Source organism: Macrotis lagotis, chromosome X, assembly GCF_037893015.1.
Source record: "Macrotis lagotis isolate mMagLag1 chromosome X, bilby.v1.9.chrom.fasta, whole genome shotgun sequence".
Lineage (NCBI taxonomy): Eukaryota > Metazoa > Chordata > Mammalia > Peramelemorphia > Peramelidae > Macrotis > Macrotis lagotis.
In genome coordinates, this window is record NC_133666.1 from 534619592 (window position 1) to 534629921 (window position 10330).

Here is a 10330-nt window from a genome sequence, read left to right on the forward strand (position 1 = left end):
GCATCACAGGGAATTGTCAGGTTCCCCTGACATCTGATAGTCATGAAGGTCATGAAGGGAAAGTGACTGAGAGAATGTGTTCTCAGGAACACAGAATCTGCTGATTCTGGAGACCTATTTCTATCATAGTCTCTTTTCTTGGAGGTAGACATAGTGACTCCCAGGCAGTGAACAACTTGGGCACAGAAAGATGCATTGTATCCCCAAATACAAGTCCCAACTCCCCTGATTTTATTCCCAGAGGGAAAGTCATCATTGAAATACATTCGAGGAACATACCTAGGGCTGCTTGGCCACACCCACAAGCTTCACCTGGCTCTTTTGCACACAATCTCTTCACAAAGTCACATGATACTAACAGCTTGTCCAAAATATGCCAGTGGTATTCATTCTGTCTGCTTTCCTTTATTATCTTTCCTACAACAACCCCCACCCACCCCAAAAAGAAATGCTGATGCAATCAACTGGCTGCAACCCAGATACTCCCTCAACCTTCTGAATGCCTTGAAGTACCAGAGGGTTAGAGTGGGAAGGGATTAATTTATTTAATCCCCTCAATTTAAAGTTGGGGAACCTGGGGCACAAAAAGGTAAAAGTACTTTGCTTAAAACCACCTTCCACTACTAAGGATGAAGATAACCAATTCAGAACTAGAAGAGATCTAAAGCAGTTACTTTGTTAGACCCCTCCTTTTATATGAAGGCTCCAGGGACAAGAGAAAGTCAGTGACTTGCCTGGAGCTACACAGATAGTAACAAGCAGAAGTGAGATTTAAAGCTAAGTACTCTGACAACCTATGCAATTCTTTCCACTATATCATACTGCCTCTAAGCCATAGATGTTCTCTTCCCTTCTCAGCAACCTCATTGGTATTTAAAATTATAGTCCTTGGAAACTGGATTGGGGGGAACAGGGGGAAAAGGAGGGATGGGAGAGTCATGTGGGGTGTTCAGTAAGGACTAGCACCTTTAGAGTGAGGATATATATGCTGAGGTTTGTTTTTTTTTAGGACAGCCCATCCACCTTTGTTGTCTGTCTGTCATCCAACCTCACTTGTGTCTCCAAGAAACTGAAGCATGCATAGCAGCCACACCCCAGGTAAAAACTCTCCAGATGGGTCAAGCCAGGTGGAGATTTTTTTTTTACCCATAGCCTCAACCCCCAAACATGTAAAGACTTTCCCCATGGAATGGGCAGATGAAAGCAATGTGTTTCAATGGCCATGAAAGTAGCTGTAGCATGTGATATGGAATGCTTAGAACTTGGCTACACATTGCATTCGGAGTTGGTCATCTTGACTTTTGCCTTGCCACTGGACTTCATTGATGCTAGAAGTGAGAGTGAGGCTGACATTGTGCTCTGTCTCACTTAAATCCAATTCCTGCAACAAGTAAAAAACATCTCCCTGTGAAGTCATTGGTTCTCTGAAAAAAACAGACTCTTGTGATTCTTGGCCCTGGGAGTCCTTTTCTGCCTCTCAAGTCCCCACACAGTTCACTTTATGCTATGTGCCACTGATGGGTGAGTTGCCTCCTCACATATCAAGGCTGGTTCCTTGATTGACATGGTATCTTATCAAAGACAATCTATTGCTGGTCTGGGTCAACCAGATCATTTAGTTGCTTCCTGGGTTTCTCACTAGGCATGGGATGTTCAGAAATAAGTGTATACACACACACACACACACACACACACACATATATCACATATATATATATATATATATATATATACATATATATGATATACATAAAAAATTGATGTGGAAGGTAACCTTAGAGGGAAAGAATTCAAAGAAGTTAATTTTAGAGTCAGCCAGGTATCACAGTAGATAGAATTCTGGACCTGGAATGAGGACAAGAATTTAAATCCAACTTCATGCGCTTACTAACTGTATGATCTTGGGAAAGTCACTTATCCTCCTTTTGCCTTAATCCACTAGAGAAGGAAATGACAAACTACTGTAGTATGATTGACAAGAAAAGTCTATGGACAATATGGTTGATGAGGTTAAAAAAAATTAGACAGGATAATCAACAACCTTAGAAGGAAAGTCACTAGCATCTGGAGACACCAGATATGACCTTTGTGTATAAACAAAGAGTACAACACAGCATTCAGACTACTGAGGGAGAGATTGGTTAGGGTTGACAAAGATTGAGAGGTCATGAATAGTTAATAAATTCACATACATCCCTGGGATTTTAAAAACTGCTCAGGATTTATTATAGATGGCTACAAAGTGTACAGATTAAAAATTTTTTCTCCTCCTGGAAAAGCAGTAAGCACTTTGAGGACAGGGTGGAGTCAGGAAGACCAGAGTTCAAATTTGACGTCAAATGAGAGAGAGAGAGAGAGAGAGAGAGAGAGAGAGAGAGAGAGAGACAGAGAGACAGAGACAGAGAGACAGAGAGACAGAGAGACAGAGAGAGGAGAGAGAGAAAGGATAAATATCCATAAGGACTGACTTAGTCCAGTCAAATGGCATCATGGTGCTCCAGCAGGCACATGGCCTAAGAAACAGAGAGTCATCCTTGCAAGGTAGAGGTAGGTTGAAGAAGAGCAGAAACAAAAAAAGGGTGTTAGCACTTCTCTTCCAGACTGTGGTTGGCTGAGAGTGACACTTGGGGAGTGATCCAGCACCTGGCACCTGGCCTATTGGTTCTCCAATAGGCAAACTATGTAGTGGTCCTTCCTGTCCCAAGGTGCATGACCGCTAAGTCCAACATTCATTTCCTATCATGCTAGCACAAAACTGACCCATCAATGACTAAGGTCTGGTAGCTAGAAACCAGAACTGGAGAAAAGGGGAGTAAGCCAAGGCCACTCCCAACCTACAATGGAGTCACATTGTACAAACATTTTTCCTTCCACAAAATTTGTTTCTAATCACAATATCTGCCCTGTCCACAATTCCCTGCATAAGACTACGAGTAATTATTTTATTAAAAATTATTTTAAAAAGATGGTAATTGGAGTTAAAAGTATATGTTGTGTCCCACTGTGCTCCCTAACTCACCTTCAATGAATCACGTTGCCACATAGAGTGACAACTTTTAGGAGAATTTACACTGAGTCTCCCTTTCTCAAAAACTAAACAGTGTAATTTGAACCACTGACTCTGGCTCCCTATGGACATGCTCTCACTCCTCATCACTACTTCCTGGCTCCCAAGGCTGCCTTCAAGTTTCAGCTAAAATCCTGCCTCCCTCAGGAAGTCTTTCCAAGGACTGCTTAATCAACTTAGAGCCCCCTCTCAGAGATTTGTGGTTGTTCCGTCTTTTGCAGTCCTATCTGACCCTTTAGGAACACTTTGGGGGATCACAATTTCTTATCCAGTTCATTTTGCAGATGAGGACTGAGGCAATCAAGGTTAAGTGATTTATCTAGAAAGTGTTTGAGATCGAATTTGAACTCTGGTCTTCCTGACTCCAGGTCAACATTCTATACACTTTGCCACCTAACTTCCCTTTGCAATTTATCTGGTATATGTCTTGTGTGTGCATAGTTGTTTGCATTTTTATTTCTCTAATTAGAATATAAACTCCTTATATGTTGTATAACTTTGTATCCTTAGAGTTTAGTACAATGCCTGCCAAAGAGTAGGTACTTAATGAATGCTAGATGATTGATTGACTAAGTGACCCATAGTGTAGATTTCTTAAATCTATATTTTTTCAATGTTTTCTCTCATTTTAGATCCTGAGGTTTAACTTTACTTTTCTGAGAAACCTAGAAACAAATATGGAATCTACCTCCCTAACTTTTCTGCCACCCCCACTTCCTCATCATTCTATTCTTATACATGAGAAACACTGGGTCATAAAACCTTGTAGCAGGTCAGCCCAGTGATAATGGAGAAGATGACAACATTAATGCCTATAATAACATATTCATCTATTATCACTCTATTGTCAATATATTAGTAATAGTCAAAATTTTAGGTTTCAACCTAATAATAATAATCATAACATGTTTAAGAACTGGCATTTACAGAGCATTCTAAATTTGAAAAGCATTTTGTATTCATTGCCTCATAAGATCATCTCAATACTCCTGCAAGATAAATACTACAGGTATGACTTTTCATATTTTATAAAGAAATAAAAGTTCAGAGACTTATTGATGGTTACATAGATCATCAATATCAAAAGTAGGAATTAAATCCATCAATCAGCTATTCAGCAACATTTATTATTAAATATTATGGTGCTGGGAATCATTCTAAGTGCTCAAGGTAAAAAAAGAAGTAAAAGGAAGCCAGAGAAGCAAAAAGAGCTGAGGAAGAAGGGCATTCAAGTCATTGAAGCTAATCAGAGAAAATACTGTGAGTCAAGAGATAGAAAAGTAAGGAATCCAGTGCCACTGGAAAGAAGAGCATGCTGAAGAGTGCAAGGCATAAGATTGTAAAGGTGAGGGAGGAGGAACTTTGAATGCTAAACATACAATTTTGTATTTGTTCTGGAGGCAAAAGAGGGCCATGTTATGATTGCATCTCTACCTTTAGAAAAGTCACTTTGGTAGCTGAATGAAGGACAAGATTTTCACACATGTGTGATTATCTGATGCAAAAATAAAACAGATTGTAGCCAATCAAATTTCAAGAAAAATTAAAAAATACAGCATACAGCACTAGTTTTGTACTTAATTAAGCTTTTAATGCCTTGCTAAGTAAAGTCAGGTATCAACTATCAAAATATTCCTAGAATTCAGTGTCCTGGATCCTTTTGTAGTGGTTCAGGCACAACAAAGGATTTATCTCTGTTCTTAGAAAGCTCACAACTGAGTTGGAAAAATAGGATATTTCTGCTCCCTCAACCAAATATAGACATTAAAAGTATATGAAAGAATACAAGTCTTTCCCCAATTGATAAATAGTAAAAGGATATGAATAGTTTTTAAGATAAAAAAGCTTTTTAATTAATATGAAAATATGCTTTGTCATTATTGACTAGAGAAATTTAAGTTAAAAGAGCTTTGAGGTACGACCTCACACCTGTTAGATTTATTAATGTGATAGAAAAGGAAAATTATAAATGTACTGTGGGAAGAGACTTGAGACAGGAAGACTCAATGTCAGGCTCTTGTATTAGTTCAAGCATCGTGCAATATCAAAGAACAGAAAGAGACATACTTAAGAGATATTGCAAAATGAGAACAGGGAGACAGTAAGGAGTTAAAGATAAGACCTATGATTTCAAGCCTGAGGGACTGGGAGGATGGAGGTGCCCTTACCAGTAAAAGGGAAATAGGTGAGGGTAAAATTGAGAAATAAAATGAGCTATTGTGACATTTTTAGTTTGAGATCAATCAATAAATAAACATTTGTTACTGTAACTTTAGTACTGGGGATACAAAAAAAGGCAAAAGATAGTTTCTGTTCTTAAGAAGCTTATTTTTTTAATGGAAGAGTTTACTGATTTATTCAGTTCAAGATATGAGATTAGGATAGAATAGATTGACTTGAGAATAGCAACAGAGATTGTAATTAATTCCATGGGAACTGACAATATCTTCCAGATATCTCAGATTTCTAGTCTAATATGCTCTCCTCTAATCCAGATGACTTCTGGATTCAAGGATCAGAAGGATTCACCATCTGGGTTCAAAGACGAGACTCACACCAATGACACTCCATCATTAGAGTCTCCTTGAACTTTAAGTTTCAGGTAAAAAACAAGTTCATATCAATGGCAAAATATGTCATATACATTTCCCCCTCAAAAAAAACCATAAAATATCTAAAACTTGACTTAAAAGACCTCTGAATTTTTTTAACCAAATTTTTTTTTAATTTTATTTATTTAAGGCAATGAGGTTAAGAGTGACTTGCGCAAGGTCACACAGGTAAGCAATTGTTATTAAGAGTCTGAGGCCAAATTCTGAATTCCCGTCCTCCTGACCCCAGGGCTGGTACTCTACCAACTATGCCACCAACTGCTCTCAACAAAATATCTTAATTACAAGCTTCGTGTCCTCACAGTAAATGAATTGGTGCCCAGCTCACAAGACATATTTTCATAGGGAAAAAGATTAAAGGTTTCAGAAAGTGAGAATTTTAGTTAACATTTCAATTCAACAATAACCAAAAGGTCCAGGGACCTGTATAGAGAGTTTAAAGAGCCTTCACTGCCAGAGTAAAACGAAACAACAAAAATATTTTTTGTCATATTGAATGGGAAACAAGGCTTTTAGAAGTTGTCTTCCTAATATGGAAATATGTTTAACATGATTATACATGTTTGACCTACATAAGATTGCTTGCTATCTTGGGGAGGGGGGAGGAAAGGGAGTGAGAGAGAAAATTTTACAGAAACAAATGCTGAAAACTAGTGTTACATGTAATTGGATAAAAAATAAAATACTATATTAAAAATAAAATGAAAAAGAAATTAAATCTTCAAAATCAATCTTAAAAATCTTAAATTCTTAATCTATGGTTAAATTATATGTAGAATAGTCTTTATTTCAAAGAATTCCTATTTTAACTGTGGTAAAATAAATAATAGTCCTATATTTTAAAATAAGTCAGGCTAAACTAATGGTTCACTCATGCATTCAGCAAGTATGCAAAGTATTACACAGAGCACAAAATTTGTATGTACATGTGGTCAGAATATGTTCTACTTTATCTGATATGGAGGAGTGGGAAGATACTCAATTTGGAATGTTTGCATCCTTCCCCCCACCACTAAGTACCTGTGTAGCTTTAACATTTCTGAACCTCAGTTTCCACATCTATTAAATAGCATGGTTAGACCAATGGAAGTACAACTCAAGAATTTCTTAAGTCCCATGTAGCCTGAGATCTGTGATGCAAATTAATATATAACAATAGATAACCAACCCTGAAAGAGTTTGAGCTCATAGGATATAATAGGAAACATCTTGTTATACAAATATATATATATATATATATATATATATATATATATCATATAATCTAAAAATAGTCCATACAATTCATTGTTAAGTTGTAAAACATGCTTAGGAGTCTGTAGGAGGCAGATGACACCTAAGATAGAGATAGAGAAGGTGGTGGAGATAAGAGAGGTCTTGTGCAGAGATGAGCTTCCTGCAACTAATCCCTTAACAAAATTTTATTTAAAAATCAGAAAATTTAGACAAACAACAGCAGCAGCTAATGAAAAAAAATTCAATAGAGGACTAGTGTTTTGCTGTAACCCAAAACAGCATCAACATGTGTGATTATCTGATGCAAAGTTGCATAGGCCTAAAATAAAAACATATTGTAGTCAATCAAATTTTAAGAAAAAGTTTAAAATACAGCATATAACACTAGTTTTGTACTTAGTTAAGCATTTAATGCCTTTTTAGTGAAGCCAGGTATCAGCTATCAAAATATTCCTAGAATCCACTGTCCTGGGTCCTTATGTAATGGTTCAGGCACAACCTGTTCTTAGAAAGCTCACAATCGAGTTGGGAAAATAGGATATTTCTGCTCCCCCAACTAAATATAGACATTAAAAGTATATGAAAGAATACAAGTCTTTTCCCAATTGATAAATGGTCAAAGGATATGAATAGCTTTTTTAAGACAAAAAAGCTTTTTAATTCATATGAAAATATGCTTTGTCATTATTGATCAGAGAAATGTAAATTAAAAGGGCTCTGAGGTACTGACTCATAACTGTTAGATTTGTTAACATGATAGAAAAGAAAAATCATAAATGCATTGTTGATCAAGTTGTGAACTGAAATAATCTTTTTAGAGAGCAACTTGGACCTATGCCCCCAAAATTATAAAACTGTGCAGACACTATGATCCAGCAACATCCACTATTAAGTGTTTATCTCAGAGATTTTTTAAAAAGAAAAGAAAAGAACCTCTTTGTAAAACAAAAAGTTTATGAACATGGATAATGCTGAAGGCTAATGCTGCAGTTAGGTTTCCATGGAGAGACTATAACTACTATAATTAAGGCTTAGAATTCCCATAGCCTCTGAATTTTTTCTGTAGAACCAGTAAATATGTAGATAACATTGAATTTAGTGGTTAAAATAGGATAATTTTCTTAATTAAAATTGCATGATAAAAAAGCAAACTCTTTCAACACCCATGACCCCAACCAAACCATTCCCCATCTTATTCTTTTGCCCTTATACATGCTATCACTGTCTTCAAGAACTAAAGGTTTGACTCAATGCTAGGTCTTAAGACATTGCTATCACTTTATTCAGTTTAGAGAAATAGGAGATAATAAATTATTGCTTTGCCACTTCTTATTGAAGTCCATCTGGGTCGCCATTACTACTTGCCATAGAAAAATTGCGTCTTCTTAACCTGCTCCTTATCACTATGGCTAATCTTCATTCAACAGACTACAACTGCCACATTCCTAGGCTAGAGTTGCCACTTGGATCTGTACTGGGTCTAAAATCTTGTATCACAATATGGGAAATAGAGGAAAAGGAAAGGAAGAAGAAAGGGAAGAGAAAGAGGCAGTAGGAAGGGGACAGGCAAATCTCAATGATTATAAATCACTAAGGGGCAAGGCAGGAAAAACTTTTCTTTGGACATTTCCTTTCCCAACTTCCTCATTTTTGCAGTCTGGTTTCTAGCTTCGCTCTAGTATCTTTTTTTTAAAACTCCCAAATAAGAGACATTTTTACAAGGTATGTCATGCAGAATTATTGGGTACAGAGCAATTCTCTTTGGTCCCAGAACCATAGGAAGTGGTATGTAGCAGACAGAGTGATAGTCTGAGTCAGAAAACCCTGGGTTCAAATCTTGATTCAATCTGCAATTGTGGGCAAGCCATTTAGAGCTTAGCTAAAATTGAAGAAGCTGGACTGCAGAACTTTCCAAATCAAAATTTATTACCCCATGATCCTTGTGAATTGAAACCCAATCTCCAAAGAAGCTCTTTCTATCAATATGTAATCAAGTATCAAATTAGTGGTACTTATAAAAATGCTATAGGATTTCAAAGGAGACAAAGAATAATGAGAACTGAAGTGGTAGAATAACTTTTAAGAATGATCTGAAAACTGATCTTGGCCTTGAAGACTGAATAAGATTTGTATAAATAGAAAGGAGTGGATAAGACCGGTGGTATTCCAGAATGTAGAGTCAACAGGTGAAAATATGATGCTTGAAGACTGTGATGCAACTTGAAAGACAGATTAAAGAGATTAGATTTTTATCTTGCAAACAGTGGAACACCATTGGAAATGAGAGAGACAAATAAAAAGCAATGTTTCAGGAAGAATAATTTAGTAATAAAATGCATGAATTGGCAGTGTGCATAAGAAGAATTAAAGACAAAAGACTTGGGTTTGGATCCAGAACCTGTTGCACTTTATATAAATCAATTTATATTTTTTTCTCTTCAATTTTCCCAGTTATAAAATGATGTGGATAAGGATTTTTTCCCCATATCCAAATTTTATGATTAGAAAGGAAACACTGGAAAATATGAGAAGACTGAATTTTTTTTTCATTTGTACAGGAATTGGGGCAACTAGGTGGGGCAGTGGAGAGCACTGGCCTGGAGATAAAGAGTACTTGGGTTCAAATCCAGCCTCAGCCACTTAATAATTGCCTAGCTGTGTGACCTTGGACAAGTTGTTTAACCCCATTGCCTTAAATAAATAAAAAAATGCTTTGTACAGAAATGATCAGAAATCATTATTTGCTGAAATGGGGCATCTTCCATGAATCTGGACATGCCCTATGTCCTCTTATTGCAAGGATACAGCATTAATTTCTCTGATTAATTTACAGGGCTATAGTAGTTGTCTAATGATTGATTGACAAGTTTTGCAAGCTATCCTCAATTCTTCCGTTGTTTCTTTCTCTGCAATTTTTTCTATGACAATGAATGCAGTTGTTGCTTTTTTATTTATTTTTTATTTATTTTTACTTATTTTTAGGGGTTTTTTCAAGACAGTGGGGTTAAGTGGCTTAAGTGGCTGAGACCGCATTTGAACTCAGGTATTCCTGACTCCAGGGTCGGTGCTTTATCCACTGTGCCACCTAGCCTCCCCAGTTGTTGCTTTTTTATTCTCATTTCTGTTTCTCTGTACTTACTTTCCTCTCCCCCATTTCTGTCCTTATATACTGATTGTAAGATTTTTCCCAAAATTGAGTAGAAAATTCCTAGTTCCATGTATGCCATGATTCCTCATCCTTCAAAATTTATAGTCCACATGAAGAATTATGGAACTTCAAATTCTTTCTAAGAATAAACACTTTGATTCAAAAACAATGCTGAAATACTTCCTCTTAAAGAGTATCAAAATGCATAGTGCAAATACTAAATCATTTCTGATCCTCTCCCATGTAAGGTGGGCTCTCTGGAAAATC

The 10330-nt window shown here is 36.5% G+C and overlaps 1 long non-coding RNA gene across 3 annotated transcripts in view; it reads left to right on the forward strand.

The window, feature by feature from the left end:
• The window catches only part of LOC141496866 (uncharacterized), a 63973-nt gene that overhangs the window by 11711 nt on the left and 41932 nt on the right, over positions 1-10330 (forward strand). The window contains exon 3 of one of the 3 annotated variants that reach the window (XR_012471186.1): positions 1010-1098. The exons of 1 other annotated variant lie outside the window; for it this stretch is intronic. This is a non-coding gene — a long non-coding RNA (uncharacterized LOC141496866). Of the gene's footprint in view, positions 1-1009; positions 1776-10330 lie in introns of those variants that run through there. One more of the 3 variants, XR_012471184.1, reaches the window with a different exon arrangement.